Raw genomic sequence first — 18,069 nt, 5'->3', positions numbered from 1 at the left:
GGTGTTTATGAGACTTTTGATTAACTGAGTTGACCTTGCCAAAAATAAAGAAATAAATGAAAGTGCTAGCTAGGGAAATATATCATGGGTGGAAAGCTTGTCTTGCTCACGACCAAGTTTGAACTTCACACCGGATGAAAAGTACTATGATATTTAAAGCAGCTCTGGCACTGTGGTATCTCCCGCACCCTTTTTCTGCTGTCTTTGTGCTGGCCTAGAGCACTGAAATATTGAAATTGCATCTACATAGGGCCCCAGTTTTGAAACACTAATCTCCAGAACTTCAAAATGCAGCTATCTGAAAACAGCCACCACAGAGACAGTTCAGTTCAGTGGAGTTGCTAGCTTGTTCCCTAATTCAATATAACTGATATCTTTATAAGGACAGATTTAAAGCCAGGATAGTTCCCAAAAGACTCTGGCGCAGAGTGGTGAGTCTGGAGAAAGGTAAATGTCTGCAAACTAATGAGTGAGGCCACAGAATCAACAATTGTGCTGTCACCTTGATCATAAACTTGTACTCTGTCACTGTGAGAAAATGTAAACTCAGTTTTGTGGTACATTGGTATAGCTACCAAAGGAAATTAATATAGCATTACTATCCACTATGAACTAAATTATACTTCCTCTACCTTCTCCAAATTCATGGGTTGAAATAATACCCCTAAAGTGACTATCTGGAGACAGGGCCTTTGAAGAAAAAGAATATATATATAATAAAGTTGTAACAATAGGACTATGGCCTGATACAGATGGTTTCATGAGACAGTGACACTAGAAATTCTCTCTCCATGAAATTCCACAGAAGTCACATGAAGAAACAGTGAGAAGGTACAGTCTACAAGGAAGGGAGAGCAAGAAGAAACCTCTCTAACACCTTAATCTTGGATTTCAAGCCTCCAGAAATGTGAGAAAATACTTCCTTTGGTTAAGCCACCTAAAGTGTGGCACACTGTTAAGACAGTCTGAGCAGATCAATGCACTCTTTCTTAAGTCGTACTGTGGAATATATGTATCCAAGCATTTTTATGGATGCATTTAGAGACTAAATCCCAAATGAAAGTAGTTTTATACAATAATAATTTCACTTAGTTTTTCCAAAACTTTGAGTGTATTTCAAAGAAGACATGAATAAGTAAAATATTGCATGTAATACTTCAGTACCATATGGTTTTTGATTTCTAAAGGTTTCATTTCCAAAATTAGAAACATAAAGACTATACAGAGAGATTTAGTTACTGGTAGACCTGAAAAGAAGCTACCTGCTGTACTCAAGAGGTGTAATTCTTCACTTAAATCACCCATCTTCTTGGGAGGAGGAGAGGGTAGATTGCACAATGGTTATTTATGCAAAGAGACTCTCAAGCCTGAGGCTTCAAAGTCCCAGGTTTAATCCGCTGCACCACCATGAACCAGAATTGAGCCATATTCTAGTTAAAAAAAAAAAAAAAAAGACAAATCTATTCTTCTGTTGAAGACCCACAATTCCGATGAGTCTCCTTCTCTGTTAAAATACCCTTTCTGAGCTCTTATAAACTCTCCTCCAACTTGCTGACTTAAAAGTAGGTTGGAAAACATCCCTCCTGTCTCTAGGGAGTGGATACTCTTAATGCCCCAGCCCCAAGCTTGGGGAATCATCACTTAATTTATTTGATCAAACTATATTTGTACATATATTTTAAAATCCAGTAAGGATTAATGACGTGTCTAAACCAGATGATACCAAATGAAACCTACTTTGTACTCTCTCAACCCAAATTATGAAGATCTAGTACATACCCACTTAATTTTCTTGTCTGGGGACCTTCTTCCAATATTTCCCACATCATTGGCTCTATCTCACAATTTCAGAAAGTTCTTTTGTTATTTTTTGAATTATCTTTATTTATTTGATAGAGATAGCCAGAAATAGGATAGGGACCAAGAGCTCAAACCTGGGTCCTTGTGGATTGTAATATGTGTGCTCAACCAGGTGCACCACCACCTGGCCCCCAGTTTCAGAAAGTTCTTTGCTGTAGAGTCATTCTTCTAGGGGCTGGGCTGTAGCATACATGCTAGAGTGCACATATCACCATGTGTGAAGACCTGAGTTCAAATCCCTGGTGCCCACTTGCAGAGAGGAAGCTTCATGAGCAGTGAAGCAATGCTGTATCTTTCCATCTCTATTTCTATCACTCTTCACTCTCAATTACTTTGTCTTTACCAGGAAAAGCAATGGATGACAGGAGCAGTAGATTGGTTGTATAGACACCAAGTCCTAGTAATAACTCCAGAGGCAATGATCTTTTGATTAAAAAAAATAAAAGATTCTTGGGGGGCCAAGCAATGGTGTACCTGGTTAAATGCACACATTACAGTGCATAAGGACCCAGTTTTAAGCCCCTGGTTCCCACCTGCAGAAGAAAAGCTTCACAAGTGGTGAAGCAAGCCTTAATTGTCTCTCTGTCTCTTTCCCTTTCTCCCTCTTCTCAATTTCTCTCTGTTTCTATCCAGTAATAAATAAATAAAATTTTATGAAAGAACAACAACAACAAAAAAAAAACATTTAAAAAAGACAGAGAAAAGATTCTAGGGGCCTGGTGGTGGTGTACTTGAACAAACACATTACCATATACAAGAACCGTGGTTCAAGCCCCTGGTCCTCACCTGCCTGGGAAAAGCTTCACAAACAATGAATCAATGCTGCAAGTGTTTTCCTATCTCACTCTCCCTTCCCTTTCAATGTCTCTGTCTCTATCCAAAATAAATATTAAAAAATAATAATTCCTTTTTAAAAAAAAAAAAGATTCTTCTCTGTGCTTGTTATTGTTTCCTTTTATTTCTGTATAATATCCATCAGTTTCTTGCATCGATCATACCCATCTTACCACAACTCTAATGCTCACAGTTGTCTAGGACATAAGAGAGACTGCCGGTCCCTATTCAGACACCAGATGCCTGGCTAGCTTGAGGGTGCTTCTTCCTGAGCATGTGCTCTCTAGGTTGGAGAGAACTCGACTGCAGCCAGCCTAGGCTGCTGCGTGGGAGAGGGATCAGGAACTTGTGCCAGGCTAGCGTCTCAGGCAGGAGACAGATGACCAGGGACTCATGGCTGAGCTGGGAAGCAGTGCAATGCAATGCCATGCTGGCTTTATTCATCTGCATTTATACTCTCCGGGAAGGAAATGGTAGGCTGTGAAAAAGGATGTGACGAAGAGAGGGTGGAGTGAAAAGAGAGTGCAAACTAGTGGTGAAAACCAGGGTGTGACTAGGAGTGAAAAGAGAGTTCAACCAGTGGGAATTAAACCAATTAAAACAATGATTATGTAAATAGACCACAGCGTTAAGCAATACAAGCGAACCTAACGTGATGATCAAAACAGAAGGTTTTATAAGCAGAATTAGAAGCATACCAACAAGAGACTCAATTCACTTATTCACTCTCTCTGTCTTCATTCACACAAATACTCATATTCTCCAACCATATACCTTACACCCTAAATATTATTCATGATCCATTTTAATATATAATTTCTACAGGCTTCCTTGGATGCTACTTTAATTGGATCACACATGTAATAACTATTGAGAGGAGTCATTGATACACTGCCTAATGCCTTAAACTTAATTATTTAAGTCTCCCAAGACATTTCTTTTGACAAAGGCAACAAATAAATTAATTATTACCAACATGGACAGCTTTGTACCTAGGAAAGACTTGTATATTGAAGAAAAGTGGTCTCAAGCACTGACTAATTTGGCCAATTTCTACTGGAGGTTTTTTTTGTTTGTTTGTTTTGTTTTGTTTTTTTGCCTCCAGGGTTATCATTGAGGATTGATGCCAGCATTAAGAATCCTCTTCCCCTCTGCTTTATTTTTTATTGGACAGGACAGAGAGAAATAGAGAGGGAGAGAGAAAGATAGACACCTGTGAACTTGCTTCAGTACTTGTCAAGCATCCCTCCTGCAGGTAAGGTGCTGGGGTCTTGAACACTGATCCTCTGGCAGGTCTTTGTGTTTAGTACCTATGTGCACTTAACTGGGTGCACCACTTCCTAGCCCCCAATTTCTACTCTTTTATAAAGGAAGTAGTGAGGTCAGAGAGATCTAAAGATGGGTAAGACACAGGTTTTTCAGGCAACTCAAGTCCAAGCCCCAGCACCACATGGCACTGTGGGTAACTCCAATGTTATGGAATCTCTTCCTCGTGCTATCTCACTGAAAAAATGGATTGGGAACAGTGAAACCATGCACATGGGAAGCAAGGCCCTAGAAAGAAAAGAGAGAGAAGAAGAAACAAAGAAAAAAAAATAGTATCAATTGGAAGTTTAAAGAATAATAGACTATTTAATATTAAATAAAAGAAAAAGTAAGGGAGATTTGGAAGACTTTGCACTTCATATGAGAAAGTTGGTCTTTTGCCTTCTACCTAGAATACATAATTAAGATGATTTTGGCTTCGGCAGGGCATATGGGGACTAGAGAAGGACTGAACATTTTAAGGATTTAAAACATGTCTACAGTTATCTCTGCCTTAATTACATGAGGGCAAAGCTTTTATTTTAACTCAAGCCAAGGAAACCCTAGTCATGAAACTGTTTTTATTTGACAAAATGTTTACTCTCACAGGAAAACGGCAGGACTGTGCACATTTGATGAGTTGCACTCAAGTGGTTATACATGAGCAGAGAGAGAGATCCAAGGAACAGTTGTGGAAAAGTTGCCAAAATTATAGTGACATCAGGGTCAGAGATCAAATCTGAGCCCTTCTTACAAATCTTGGGAAATTCATGTTTACAAAATATATGGCACAATCATGAAACTTCTAAAGACATTCTCTAAACAGTCATATATTCCCAACTGCTATACTGTATATCACAGTGAATAAAATGTTAATGTTTTAAGGACTTTGAAAGCAAACATGTGTATATATGCAGATTTTAGTTATGGAGAAACCTTTGCCCTAAATCAACTATGCATACCTTTTCCTTGCACGAATGTAACCAAACTGCCAGGCAGCCTAAAGATAAAGGCAAATGTTGAGAACAAAGCCTAGCACTAGAGCTAAGAGAAATCTGATTCGTGTTGAGGGTCCATGCCACTCTCTTGATGGTTATGGGGTGTTGACTCTTCATCAAGAACACAGGGAAGGGAACACTGTGAGCTCCCTGAAAAGGCTCTGCACCCAATAAAACATGTTCCAGTTAGGAGTTTCTGAAAGGAAGAATATCCTATGAGAACAACTCTTTTGGAAGCTCTGGGATAATTTTACATGGCCAGAAATTCAACTTGATCACTACGTATTTCATTTGCAATACTAGATGAATGGAGAGAAATAATACATACACAATTAAGGACTATGATATCCCTCTGAAATGCAACAGATTAGAGGTATAGCCTTGGTGAATTCTCTTACACTGAAATCTAGAACACCAAATCTCTTTTCCCCGATTCTCTGACTTACTCTCATTGACCTTCCTACTCTGTGCCACTTATTTTGCTAGAAGATGAGAGATAGTAAAAGGAATACAGAATTCACTATGAAGTAAAGATTATAACTCAGGCACAATGGCACAAGTAACTACTGAGTGAGAAACTCTAGTATTCAATATATCAGATGCCACTAAGTTTTAAAGTTTAGTTAAAAACAAAGACTTTATATATCCAGAAACCTCATAATGACTTCACAAAGACAGTAAAGGTAAATAGTTTTTAATCTTAATTTATACTTATTAATTGTTCACATATGTTTGGCCCTTTAATAAGATCCTAGTTCCTTTTTAATTTTATTTATTCCCTTTTGTTGCCCTTGTTGTTTTTTATTGTTGTAGTTATAACGAGGAGTGGAAGATAGAGCAGGGGAGAGAAAGACAGACACTGCAGACCTGCTTCACTGCTTGTGAAGGGAGTCCCCCTGCAAGTGTGGAGCCGGGGTCTGGAACCCGAATCCTTATGTGGGTCCTTGGGCTTTACGCCACGTGCGCTTAACCCGCTGCGCTACTGCACACAGACTCCCAAGATCATAGTTCTTATCCTTATCAAATGCAGTTATAATGAGGGCCAATTTGGATTTTCATGAGATATAAGTTCTATCACTTCTGTAGGACACACAGTATCAATAAAGTTGTGTAGTAAATCGCAGGCCACTATAGCTCCTTCAGCTGCTACTAAGGTGTGTAGCATATAAAATTTCACCTGCCTTTGACTGTTACCCCCAGCTATATTACAACATCGGAAAGGAGCCTGAAATTTATACTTACAAGTTAAAAATGTTAACATGCTGGGTGATCGAAAAATTTTGCCTATGGTGTTGTATTTTCATGTGAATTTATAATCACCGGTGCAATAAAGTGAAAGTGAGAAGAAGTTCTAAAGTAAGCCAAAAGAGGTTAATGAACATGAAAGGAGAAATTAATTATAAATTAAGAATTCGAAGAGTAAAGCTCCTGGACAATATGTTTAATCATATAAATGAGAGAGCAACACCTAAGAGAATGGAGCACTTTAAATATGTATTTGATTTATTGATTAACTTATTAATTAATTTTGAGTCTTCTTCGATGACAAACTGGTTGAGTACATACAAAGGGTGTTCTGATATCGGGTAGTTTGGTAATATCCAATGAGAGGAATCACATAATTTGTTTACCTCAGTTAGAAGATAAAAACACCTAGCCGTCATAAACATATCACTAACATAGAATAATTGCCGAGGGGAAGCAAATTAGGAAAAAGAAATAAACTTTATAGGGACTGAATTACATGTTTTTTTCCATTTAGTGTTTTTGAAATTTTGATTAGGGATTTAATAATGGCTTACAAGTTTATAAAATTACAGAGGTGTAATTCCACACCCCACCTATCACCAAAGGATGAATTATATGGTAAGCACTATGGGAGGTTGTTTACATAATAGGTTTCACTTTAACCTTAAAGTAGTTCTACAAATTAGATATTATTATTTATTGTTATTATTTGCTATCCAGTTAAGTGTAACAAGCAAATCCTTCCAAAAGAAGCAGAGAAACTGAAACATAATTTCTGGGATTTATATAACAAGAAATTAAATTATCTTTCATAATGGTGATACTAATTTAATGCAATTAGTAAAAAAATCACAATAAGGAAAATACCCAAGAATCAATATGTATTTGTCCAACACATCTACCTTTCCACTAGAAGATACAACCCAGTGCCACTAGAAAAAAATAAAGTGAGCAAATCCAGAAAACTTTTTTTTTTTTTTTTTTTTTTACAAAACCTCTTACAAATGATCTCAGTTTTGTTTGGGAAGAAACTGCTCTCCAAGGAGAAATGAAGTAAGTTTTAGTTTCAACATTCACTGTCCTTTTGTGCTGTCCATGAATAAATCGAGCTAATTACTAGATGTGAGAAGTGATGGTTTTATGATATCTATTCCTGCCCCAAATTATTTGTTGCTAAGTTCATCATCTTTAATCAAGTCAGGCTGACTCTGACAGAAAGAGGCATGATTCTCAATGCAGAGTCCCTTAAGCCCTTTGAAGTCCCATGTGTCTCAGCAACAGGTAACCCCAGTGATCAAATACACAAAGTTGAAACATTGAAGGAGTTTCAAATATCACATACCATTTCAATATTTAATATGTATTTTAAGCATATCAGTTTCTGCATATAAAGAATGACTAGCACACCATGCGTTACAATGCCATACTAGTTGTGAGGGACAACGGCTTTCAATTTAAAGAATAAAACACCCTCCAGCTGAAGAAAATTCTCACATTACAATATGTTTAAAACAATCTATTCCAGTTGTGGTTGGTTGTCTAGAAGAAACCCTTTTTTCATAGGGGGGCAAAAATTGAACATTCCCATGTGAAAGTCTTTCTTGCAAGAAGGGGAGAGAAAAAAATGTATGTTGTATTTTATACAAACTAGGTGAATTCAAAATGATGGATCATTTCAAAAATATTCATTATACTATTTACTTACATAAATGTGGTTGTATAAAAGTAAAAAAGGAATGCATTCACAATTGGCTTAAGTAATTTTCTCTTGGCAAACCACCCTATAAAACAAGGGCATCATGGCGCCACAGAATTCTGAATTGTGGTAGAGTATCATCTGTACACATGGCATTAATCTTTGTCTCCTTGCGGGAGACACCCTTGCTTGCATTAGCAGGCTGCCTCCTAAACAGAGGATGGTGTAACATAACTCAGGTTTAAATAACACAATAAATAAGATCTATTTCTCTTTGGGTTTTCCTCACCAATCTCTTCCATGGTTTCTTTCTAAAATGCTTTGTTGTTTACACGTTTTCATGTAAATAACAACTGAGATGCAGGGAGGTTTCCAAAAAGAGCATTCATTGAAAAAGAAAAAAAGAGAAAAGGAGAAGAAGAAGGAGGAGGAGGAGGAGGAGGAGGAGGAGGAGGAGGAGGAGGAGGAGGAGGAGGAGGAGGAGAAGGAGAAGAAGAAGAAGAAGGAGGAGGAGGAGGAGGAGGAGGATAAGAAGTTGATATCAACCTTTTTTTTTTTTTACTTAATAGGTTCTGTTGCAAAAAAAGAAAAAAAAGATTTTATTTTAAATCAGCATATGTATGTGAACGTAGGATAATTACTTACCCACTTTTACTTGTCTTTTAGCAAACTGACAGTTCCAATATTTTGGAGATTTTACTGTTTTATATCACTTCAGGCTTTCTATGACAAGAGGAACATTTAGCTGTCTTTAACATCTTCTAATTAAATACTCAAAGCATTCTTAAAGTCTTCTTTTTTCCAAATATAGATATATTTTAAAATAACAAACTTCTCCAAAAGCATTTTTCTACTGAACTGAGATGCTTTCAGAAACTGTCCCCACTGAATAGAATGGCTATTTAAGGAAACAAGCTATTTATGTGAAAATATTAAGAGGGATGATTTTGATAACCCACACTCAAGGCCAAAATAAAGATCACTGGGACTTTTACAAGTTAATGGAGGCCAGGCCATTGGCAAGTGACCTTGAAATCCCTAGATGTAGACTCAAATTGGTTTCAGCACAAGCTTATTATTAATGAGACAACTAGTTTAAACCATGAAAAGCACATGGTATCTTTCTACCTTTAAAGCCATATCTGTCACTTAGGCACCTTCACATACAAACATTAAGTATCTAAGTATTTTGATATATTTTAAGAAATATCACATTTATTAGTATCCTGTGTTTTTAAAATTAGAATTAACTTCTTTAATAGCAGCTTTAAATATATGTGATATATACATAAGACATATAGCTATACAATTCTGAAGTCAAATTTATATGCATATGAATTATCAGATAAAGAGTCTCAATGAAACATTAACTTATAGTACTTGATTTTTAATAGTATTTTCTTATCTAATTTGTGTCTATAGACACATATCATAACCCTTTTATTTTAGCTATTTGAACACATTAAAACTATTTTCTGTAATGCTTTTGAAAATGAATATTTTAGAACTTCTGCACACACACTTACACACACACACACACACACACACACACACACCAGTCAGAAAGGAATTGTTTGCTCAGTTTGCAGATATGAAATCCTTTGGGATTGGGTTTTACATTGGGAAATTCGAGTACCATGTATCGTTAATGTAAAATAAAGAAATAAAGCCTGGGAAGTTAGCAGATTATTTTTTGGGAAATGCATGTTTAGAACTTGGAAAAAAAATGTAAAGAAAGAAAAATCTCCTAATGGCAAAACATTAACAAATACTTTTTCATATGAATAAAATCTGTAATCAGTTAGATAAGAGCAATGTGCCTTTTTTTGGCATTTAATCAAACAATGAAATCATATACACATTCCCTGACACAAAAGACAAATGATATAATAATCTGAAGGAGTTTCTCTATCTCCTTGGAACTTTGCATACTTGACTTGTTTTCCATATTTTGTGACTTTAAATGGTGGGAAAATTATATTAAAATGCTTGTAGCAGTTCCTCTAAACTAGCATCCTTTTTGTTTTATTGTATTTAATATAAAAGCAGCAATTATTTGATTTCAAAGTTATGAAAATATGTACCTTATGAGAAAACAAGCAATTTAAGCTTTAATTGGTGTCATTTTTCACAGAACTGGCAAGATTCTTGCATCCCTGGCACGTTGTTTTTCTATAAAACTGCAGAGCTGCCTTCAATGAATGTTTTACGAACACAAAAGTTGTTATATGAAGGTATATGCATAGATGCCTGGAAATATAAGATTTCTGGTGGGAGTTATTTACAAAAGATGTATTTCATTTGTTACTGTGCATGTAACAACTTCTATTATTCTAAATGTTTCTCTCTTCTCAATAAGACTGTTCTTAGCTCATGTCTATGAAACATTGTCTAAAGTAGAATAGAAATGGATTCTTCCATGTGAAAGAAGCAGCAGAGCACTCGAGAGAAAAGTAAACAACAACGACAAAAGAAGAAGAAATTAAACAGAAAACAAAACACATTAGAATATACTGACTCTAGTTCCGATTTTAATCGAACAAAAGACATGATTGAACATATAACAGGAGGTTTTCCTTACATGAGTTGTGATTTTGTGGCCTGGGAGGAGGTACAGCAGTACAGTGAAGGATATGAAAGCATGAGGTTCTGAGTTTGATCTCCATCAGCGCATATCCCATAGTGGTGCTCTGGTGTCCTCTCTCTCTCTCTCTCTCTCTCCTCTCTCTCCTCTCTCTCCTCTCCTCTCTCTCCTCTCTCTCTCTACTCTCTCTCTCTCCCTACCCTCTCTCTCTCTCTACTCTCTCCCTCCCTCCCTCTCTCTTCTCTCTCTCTCCACTCTCTCTCCCTCCCTCCCTCTCTCCCTCCGTCTCTCTCTCTCCTCTCTCTCTCCACTCTCTCTCCCCCCTCTCTTTCTCTCTCTCTCTCTCTCTCTCTATATATATATATATATATATATACATACATACATACATACACATATACATATATATCTTTCTCTCACCTGTTAAGGGCTCTTATTCAGATTGTAAAAAAGATACGCAAGAATTTCCAGAAATTATTATGGGGAAAGTATTCTATTTAAATATTTGGATGTGCTTTATGTTAACAATATTTATTGACTTTAAAAAAAAAAAAAAAGCTAACATCAACTGGGAAGAAAGCATAATAGTTATATAAGAAATGTTTATGTCTGAGTCAGGTCCTCCCATGAGGTAATTCAAAGGCTCAACAGCAGATGGCAAATAAAGTGTATGTTCTCCCAGATGAGCATACAGTCCTGGTCCCTAAAATATTCAAACAAGGAAACCTTTGAGAATTATGGAATTTTTTTTCTATTTGTTATTGGATAGAGACAGAGAGAAATTGAGAGAGAAGGGGGAGATAGAGAGGAAGAGAGACAGAGAGACACCTGCAGACCTGCTTCACTGCCTGTGAAGCAACTCCCCTGCAGGTGGAGAGCCAGGGGCTTGAACCTGGATCCTAACCAGTCCTTCCTCTTTGTGCCACGTGCGCTTAACCCACTGCACTACCGCCTGACTCCCAGAATTATCTTTTATGTTAACTGCCGAAGTCATGAATACTACCCAGAAGGATGTGACCCAAGCTATTGAATCCCTTTTAGTGTCACCATTATCTGTTTGATTCAATTTAGATTTAAAACAAACCACTCAACACAGACTGAACTGCACCATAGCAAACACCATTGTTTCCTTTTTCTATGACTGTCAGTATAAGAAGGTTTTAAATGGTAGCACAGTAGAAAGAAAAAGTATGTTCATTTCATCTGTGGGTACCAGTTATTAACTTATTTATTGACTAAAGCACATTAAAATGCAATCAAAGCATAAGTGTAGATACTGACAAGAAATTAATGTGCTTCTTCTGAGAAGCAAAAAATGTCCTATTAAAATGACTAAATTTTTTAAACTGCATTTTTTTTTAGAATCTCATGATTCTCTGTTTGAAAGGGTTTTTTAAAAAATATTTTGTTTATGTATTAGAAAGAAATTGAGAAAGAGAGAGAGATGGAGAGAGAAAAGAGTCAAACCACTACTTCACCACTCTAAAGCTCCCCCACCCCAACAGATGGGGACCAGAGACTTGAGTCCAGGTTGTGGCGCACTGTAACATGCTGTAAGTCACTGATTCTACAAGTTTAAGTAATAAGATCCTCCTTAGCTGTTTCTATGTCTGATTTCACCTCCACCAGTGAACCTTTGAAGTAGAGGGCTTCCGACATCTGTCAGTCACCAGAGAGAGAGAGAGAGAGAGAAAGAGAGAGAGGGAGCCAGAGACTAGGTAGTGACACAACACACACTACCAAGTGTGAGGACCTGGGTTTTGAAACCCTGGTTACAACCTGCAGAGGGGAAGCTTCAGGAATGGTGAAATATGTATGCAAGTGTTCTCTCTTCCTTTTTATCTCTCCTTCCCCCTCTCAACTGCTCCCTACCCTATGAAAGAAAGAGAGGAAGGAAGGAAGGAAGGAAAGAAGGAAGGAAGGAAGGAAGGAAGGAAGGAAGGAAGGGAGGAAGAAAGAGAGAAAGAAAGAAGAAGAAAGAAAGAAAGAAAGAAAGAGAAAGAAAGAAAGAAAGAAAGAAAGAAAGAAAGAAAGAAAGAAAGAAAGAAAGAAAGAAAGCAGACAGACTTGTGTGGGAGTGGTGGATCCATCACACAGGCAGCAAAGTCCAGCAATAATCCTGTTGGCAATAAAGGAAAATAAGAAAGAGCTAGATCATTGATATTACAGGCCTTCAGGTTATATGGTACCTGTAACATTCACACAAATTTGATATTGCAATAAAAAAATAGTGAAGGGCGGGGGAGATAACATAATGGGTATTAATAGAAACTCTCATGCCTAGGGTTCCAAAGTCCCAGGTTCAGTCCCGCTTACCACTAGAAGCCAGAGCTGAGCAGTGCTAGATACTGCATAAGTGAATGGATTCAAATCTATTTCAATAAAGTTTTCTTCAGGGACACTGATATTTGAGTTGTAGGTAACATTAATGTGACACAAACTAGTTTTCTCATTTTTTATGGACTGAGTTTGACTTAGAAGTCACAGTTCACTAACCCCAGATCCAGGCAGTAAATATACTCCTGGTGATGGATTGAATTATTAGATCACTGAGGCATAATAGGGGCTCACTAAATAAAGTTCCCTCTTAGGGTAAGCATACAGTGAGGCTACAAGTGTGACAAATTAAAGATCTTCAATTTAGATATAATTATTGACAGAAAAAGGGATTCTGAGATAGTTATTGTTAGGCAAAGTGAAAATGATTCAAGGGCACAAAATACCAAACTAAAGATTACTGGCGGTTAGGTGGTAGCACATTTGGTTAAGTGCATATATTACCATGCACAAGGATCTAGGTTCAAGCCTCCTGTATCCACCTTCAGGGATAAAGCTCCACAAGCAATGAAGCAGTTCTCTCTCTCTCTCTCTCTCTCTCTCTCTCTCTCTCTCTCTCTCTCTCTCCCTTCCTCCCTCCCTCCCTCTCTCTCTCTCTCTCCCTTCCTTCCTCCCTCCCTCTCTATCCCTCTTCCCTCTCAATTTCTTTCTGTACTATCAAAGTAAATAAAGTTAAAATATTTTAAAGGTGCATTTTACTTAAAAATATTTCTGTAAAAATGAAATTGCAATTAGACGTAAGATGAAAAGTGTTCGTTCTTACCAATAGGCAGGAACTTTGCTGATTTTTTTTTTTTTTACTGCCTTTGTGGTATCTTGCTCAGCATTTATACAAATCTGCCATTGGGGCTCAAGGAAGTATCCCTCTCCTACTCTGAAAAAGCACCAAAGCTTTCATCAAGGCAGTGGGAGACAAGCTCAAACCTGGTTCACAAACTTGGCAAGGCAGGATACCCTCCCGTGAGCTATTTTGTCAGCCCATTATTTAGGGTTAAAGCTGTCTTTAGAGAAACAGGCAGTGGTGTACCCAGTAGCATACACATGTTATCATGCATAAGGACATAGGTTCAAGTTTGCAGTCCTTAAGTGTTGTAAGAGTCTAATATAACAGAAAAGTATAGGTTCAAGACAGAAGGTAATTCATTTCAGCTGGACCACCAAGGAAGTCTTCATTATAGAAGGAGCATTTCACCTGAGTGTGTGTGTGTGTGTGTGTGTGTGTGTGTGTGTGTGTGTGTGTGTGTGTGTGAGAAATGGGGAAGCCCAAATAATACTTAGTAATAACACCATATTTCCTAGGTTGATACATTCTAAGAACTAGAAAAATGGTAAAAAAAAAATATATATATATATATATATATATGGCCCACTTAAGGACAACTGGTCATTCCTCACAGTTGTTGGCAGTTTATAACAACAAAACAATAGATGGAAAAAACTGTATCTCAGCCAGTCAGAGCACAGCATATGCATGATTGAGAATCCCAAAACCACAAGTTCCAATCCCAGTGTCACCATATATTAGAGCTGAGCAGAGCTCTGGTCTCCCTTTCTCTCTCTCAATAAATAAACAATTATATCTTTAAAGATTGAAGCAACACCATAGAAACTGATAAATGTAAACAAAGTTCTCCAAATTGTAACCCTATACAGCAATGTCTAAGCTACAGACTGGATGTTCTTGTATAAATTCTAAAAGACTTACTTCTTTTGTAGGTTGAATATCTCTTGTTTGCACCTGTCCAACTGCTGTGCATCCTCCTGCAGAAACTATCCACTGCTCTTGAACCTCACTAACAAACATGACTCTCTTGTATCAACTGTTGTTATTTATAGGAAGTTCTTATTCTTCCTGAAGCTCACATTTCATTAAATGCCAAGTCTGCCATAGCATTTTCAAAAGAGGTCATTTTCCACTAAAGTATTCTATAAATGATTTGATCCAAAGGATAATATCCTTCCTTCTGCTCAAATTTAGGCTCCTTGCCTCTGAATCTATTTGTTCAGGCCAATGTTTTTTATCCCACCATGGAAAGGCAGACAGTATTTTCTAATTTAAATTGCCTCATCTTGGATGGAGCTTGAAAGCATCATATTTAGTGAAATAACTCAAAATGAGTAGCACGAATACCAGATGATCTCACTCACATTCAGAAATTAATAAACATGAACAGAAATGGAAAAAAAAAGGGAAACTTGAACTGGGTTTGGTGTATTGCACCAATGCAAGGTACTCTGGGGAAGGGAGAAAAGGGACGGAGTTGAATATCATTGCAATCCTAGTATATGATAGTGAAAAGAGACCCAAGTGGGGGGTGAGAGTGTTTTACGGACAACTAACATAGGGAGATGAGGAATGGTCCCACATGTCAACAACTATACAATAATTCATTAATCCCCTAATAAATAAAAAAAAGCACAGCTTTGTGTTCTGCCTGATAATGAGTGAGCTCCTAAGCTAAAAACACAAGTTCATGTTAATAGGCAATAGGAATGTTATCACATTTATATATGGTTTTGTCAGTGTTTCCTTTTTATAAATAAAAAAAATGGTGACTTCACTGTTTTCAGCCAATCTTGGATGGAGCTTGAAGAAATCATGTTAAGTGAAATAAGTCAGACAGAAGGATGAATATGGGATGATCTCACTCTCAGGCCGAAGTTGAAAAACAACATCAGAAGAGAAAACACAAGTAGAACCTGAACTGGAGTTGGTGTATTGCACCAAAGTAAAAGACTCTGGGGTGTGGAGGGGAGAATACAGGTCCAAAAAGGATGACAGAGGACCTAGTGGGGGTTGTATTGTTATGTGGAAAACTGAGAAATGTTATGCATGTACAAATTATTATATTTACTGTGGAATGTAAAACATTAATCCCCCCAAAAAGAAATTAAAAAACAAACACAATTTTTTTAGTAATTCCAGAACCAGTTTCACTGTCAAAAAAAGGACACACTTTTTCACTCTTTATTTCAGACATAGATAGATAGATAGATAGACAGACAGACAGATAGATAGATAGATATAAGGATAGAAAGGAAATGTACCCTTCATATCCTATAGTCTTGTCAATGTTTCCATTTTATAAATAAAAGGAAAGAATGAAAGAAAGAAAGAAAGAAAGAAAGAAAGAAAGAAAGGAAGGAAGGAAGAAAGAAAGAGAGAGAGTCACATGAAGAGATTAAGAGTATGCTATAGGATTCTTGTGTGCTGCCAGGACTACTCTCTGAGACACATGCATGGAAAGACATGTTCTTTATCAGACGAGATATCATCTGGCCTCAGTTAAATGCTATTGTAAATCCTACCTGGCTGCTATATTTCATCAAAGTATTCTGCCATTTCACTTTATAGCAGTGTATTCTACTAAAAGTATATAAAAGTGATGCCCTGCATGTTTTGTAGAAAAGAGAATAATTTATAATAACTGTGCCTGAGTGTTTGTGATTAGCAAAAGAAAGGGGATATTCCAGGAGGGGCAAGAGAGTAAATGAATATAAATGATGATTTTTTTTTAAGTAGAGAGATAGAGAGAAAAAATAAAGAATGGTAATATGAGATTTCACACCGTCACGTGTTCTCCACATACAAGTGACATTGACTAGACCAAAAATTTAGTGAGAAAAATATAGAAATATGGTTTTGTGTTGCTTGTGAATTCACAAAGGGAAGAATTGTTTTTAATTCTAGTCACTTTAAAATATTTTCTTTAAAGTGAAATTTCTTCATCGTCATTAGGTTGTCAGTAGTAGGAGTGAGTCTTAAGGTTCATATTAACAATGAAAAATAATTGAGTAATAAAGAGACAGCTAACTGAAAAGCATGGCGTTGAGATTTGAGCAGATGAAATGATTTTGGCTGATTTCTGCTTTATTTTACTTTTTATAGTCTTTCCTTTCCTATAATCACTGCCATGAAACTATATGCATCTAGAAATGAAATGCTATATATTTTCAAAGCACTAAAATTCCTCAAAATAGCTCCAGTGGTTCAAAATACGCATGATCAAAATAGCCACCTATAAATACTGTGGATTTATTACATGACAAATAAACATTATTAAATATATGTACATATATATATATATATATATATATATATATATATATGGAATGGAAAGGAGAGAGGCAGAGAGAGAATATTTCTGCTAATGCCTGTAACAAGTTTGCAAATATATGCCCCACAATATGACTACATAAGATAGGACTTGTGGAATATGTATGTCTGTATTGTATACATATACATAAACATAGAAATTAGAGTGTTCTGCATGTACACATGCATACATATTTCTGAAAAGATTTTAAATGCAATTTGAAAATATATATGCATATACATACTCACACATATCCTGAAATGCCATCATTCAATATAATTCATGATGTGTATTCAAATGTATTAAAGCAGAAACACATTCCAGAAAGAAATACTCACTGGTGCAATTAAATCATAAAGGAGTTTAATTTGTTCACTTAGTAACTAAATGTTTATTTCAACATATCGGCCAGCAGTTTCTTTAATGAGAATGTACCTGAAGTGAATTAAATTTGGTTATTATTTAAGCTCATGAGTTAAAGTGTTTCTTCAGGGAGTACTCTTATGCTTTGGTGAATTTCAATGATTACTGTTCTTGAAAATGCCAATTTCAACGATTTTAAACAAATCCAAAAATTTTCATAATAGTCTTATGAAACAAATCACAAATGTCTGTGGGATATACAGGCAGGGTGAGAAACATTTTTATTGAATAGCATTCAGCTGCACGATTTACCCACTTAAAGTCGAACTTCAATTTTTTAATGCATTTATAGAGTAGGGAAACTAGAAATCTATTCAATATTATGACACTTGCATCACCCCCAAAGAGGTTTGTGGCTCTCCGAACTCATTCTCTGTCTCTTCAAACCTCTAGTTTACTTTCTGCCTCTCTGTGTTTACCTAGACTGAGATCTGAGATACATATAGTCATACAATATTTAGACTTTTGTAACTACCTCTTATCATTTGGACACTGGTTTTTTAAGGTTTTTCCAAAAGGCAGTATGGATATGTACTATATTTCTTGTTTTTGCTGAATAATATGAATATTCCACATTCATGAATATTCCCCACACTTTACTTATCTATTCATCAGTTAATAGATAATCTATGTTTCCTCTTTGGAGTTAACATGAATCATGTGTCTATAAACATTGGTGCATTGTGA

General features: G+C 36.4%; 1 long non-coding RNA gene across 2 annotated transcripts in view; it reads right to left on the bottom strand.

Moving 5' to 3' along the window:
- The window catches only part of LOC132534341 (uncharacterized), a 219,254-nt gene extending 204,433 nt beyond the window's left edge, over nt 1-14,821 (bottom strand). The window contains exon 1 of one of the 2 annotated variants that reach the window (XR_009546073.1): nt 14,568-14,821. This is a non-coding gene — a long non-coding RNA (uncharacterized LOC132534341). Of the gene's footprint in view, nt 1-8,586; nt 8,799-14,567 lie in introns of those variants that run through there. The other variant, XR_009546070.1, reaches the window with a different exon arrangement.
- Between the last annotated feature and the right edge of the window lie 3,248 nt (nt 14,822-18,069).

The sequence above is a fragment of the Erinaceus europaeus genome, chromosome 18, assembly GCF_950295315.1.
Source record: "Erinaceus europaeus chromosome 18, mEriEur2.1, whole genome shotgun sequence".
In the NCBI taxonomy this organism is placed as follows: domain Eukaryota; kingdom Metazoa; phylum Chordata; class Mammalia; order Eulipotyphla; family Erinaceidae; genus Erinaceus; species Erinaceus europaeus.
The sequence above is the reverse complement of the archived record's forward strand: the minus strand, read 5'-3'. Positions and strand labels throughout refer to the sequence as shown.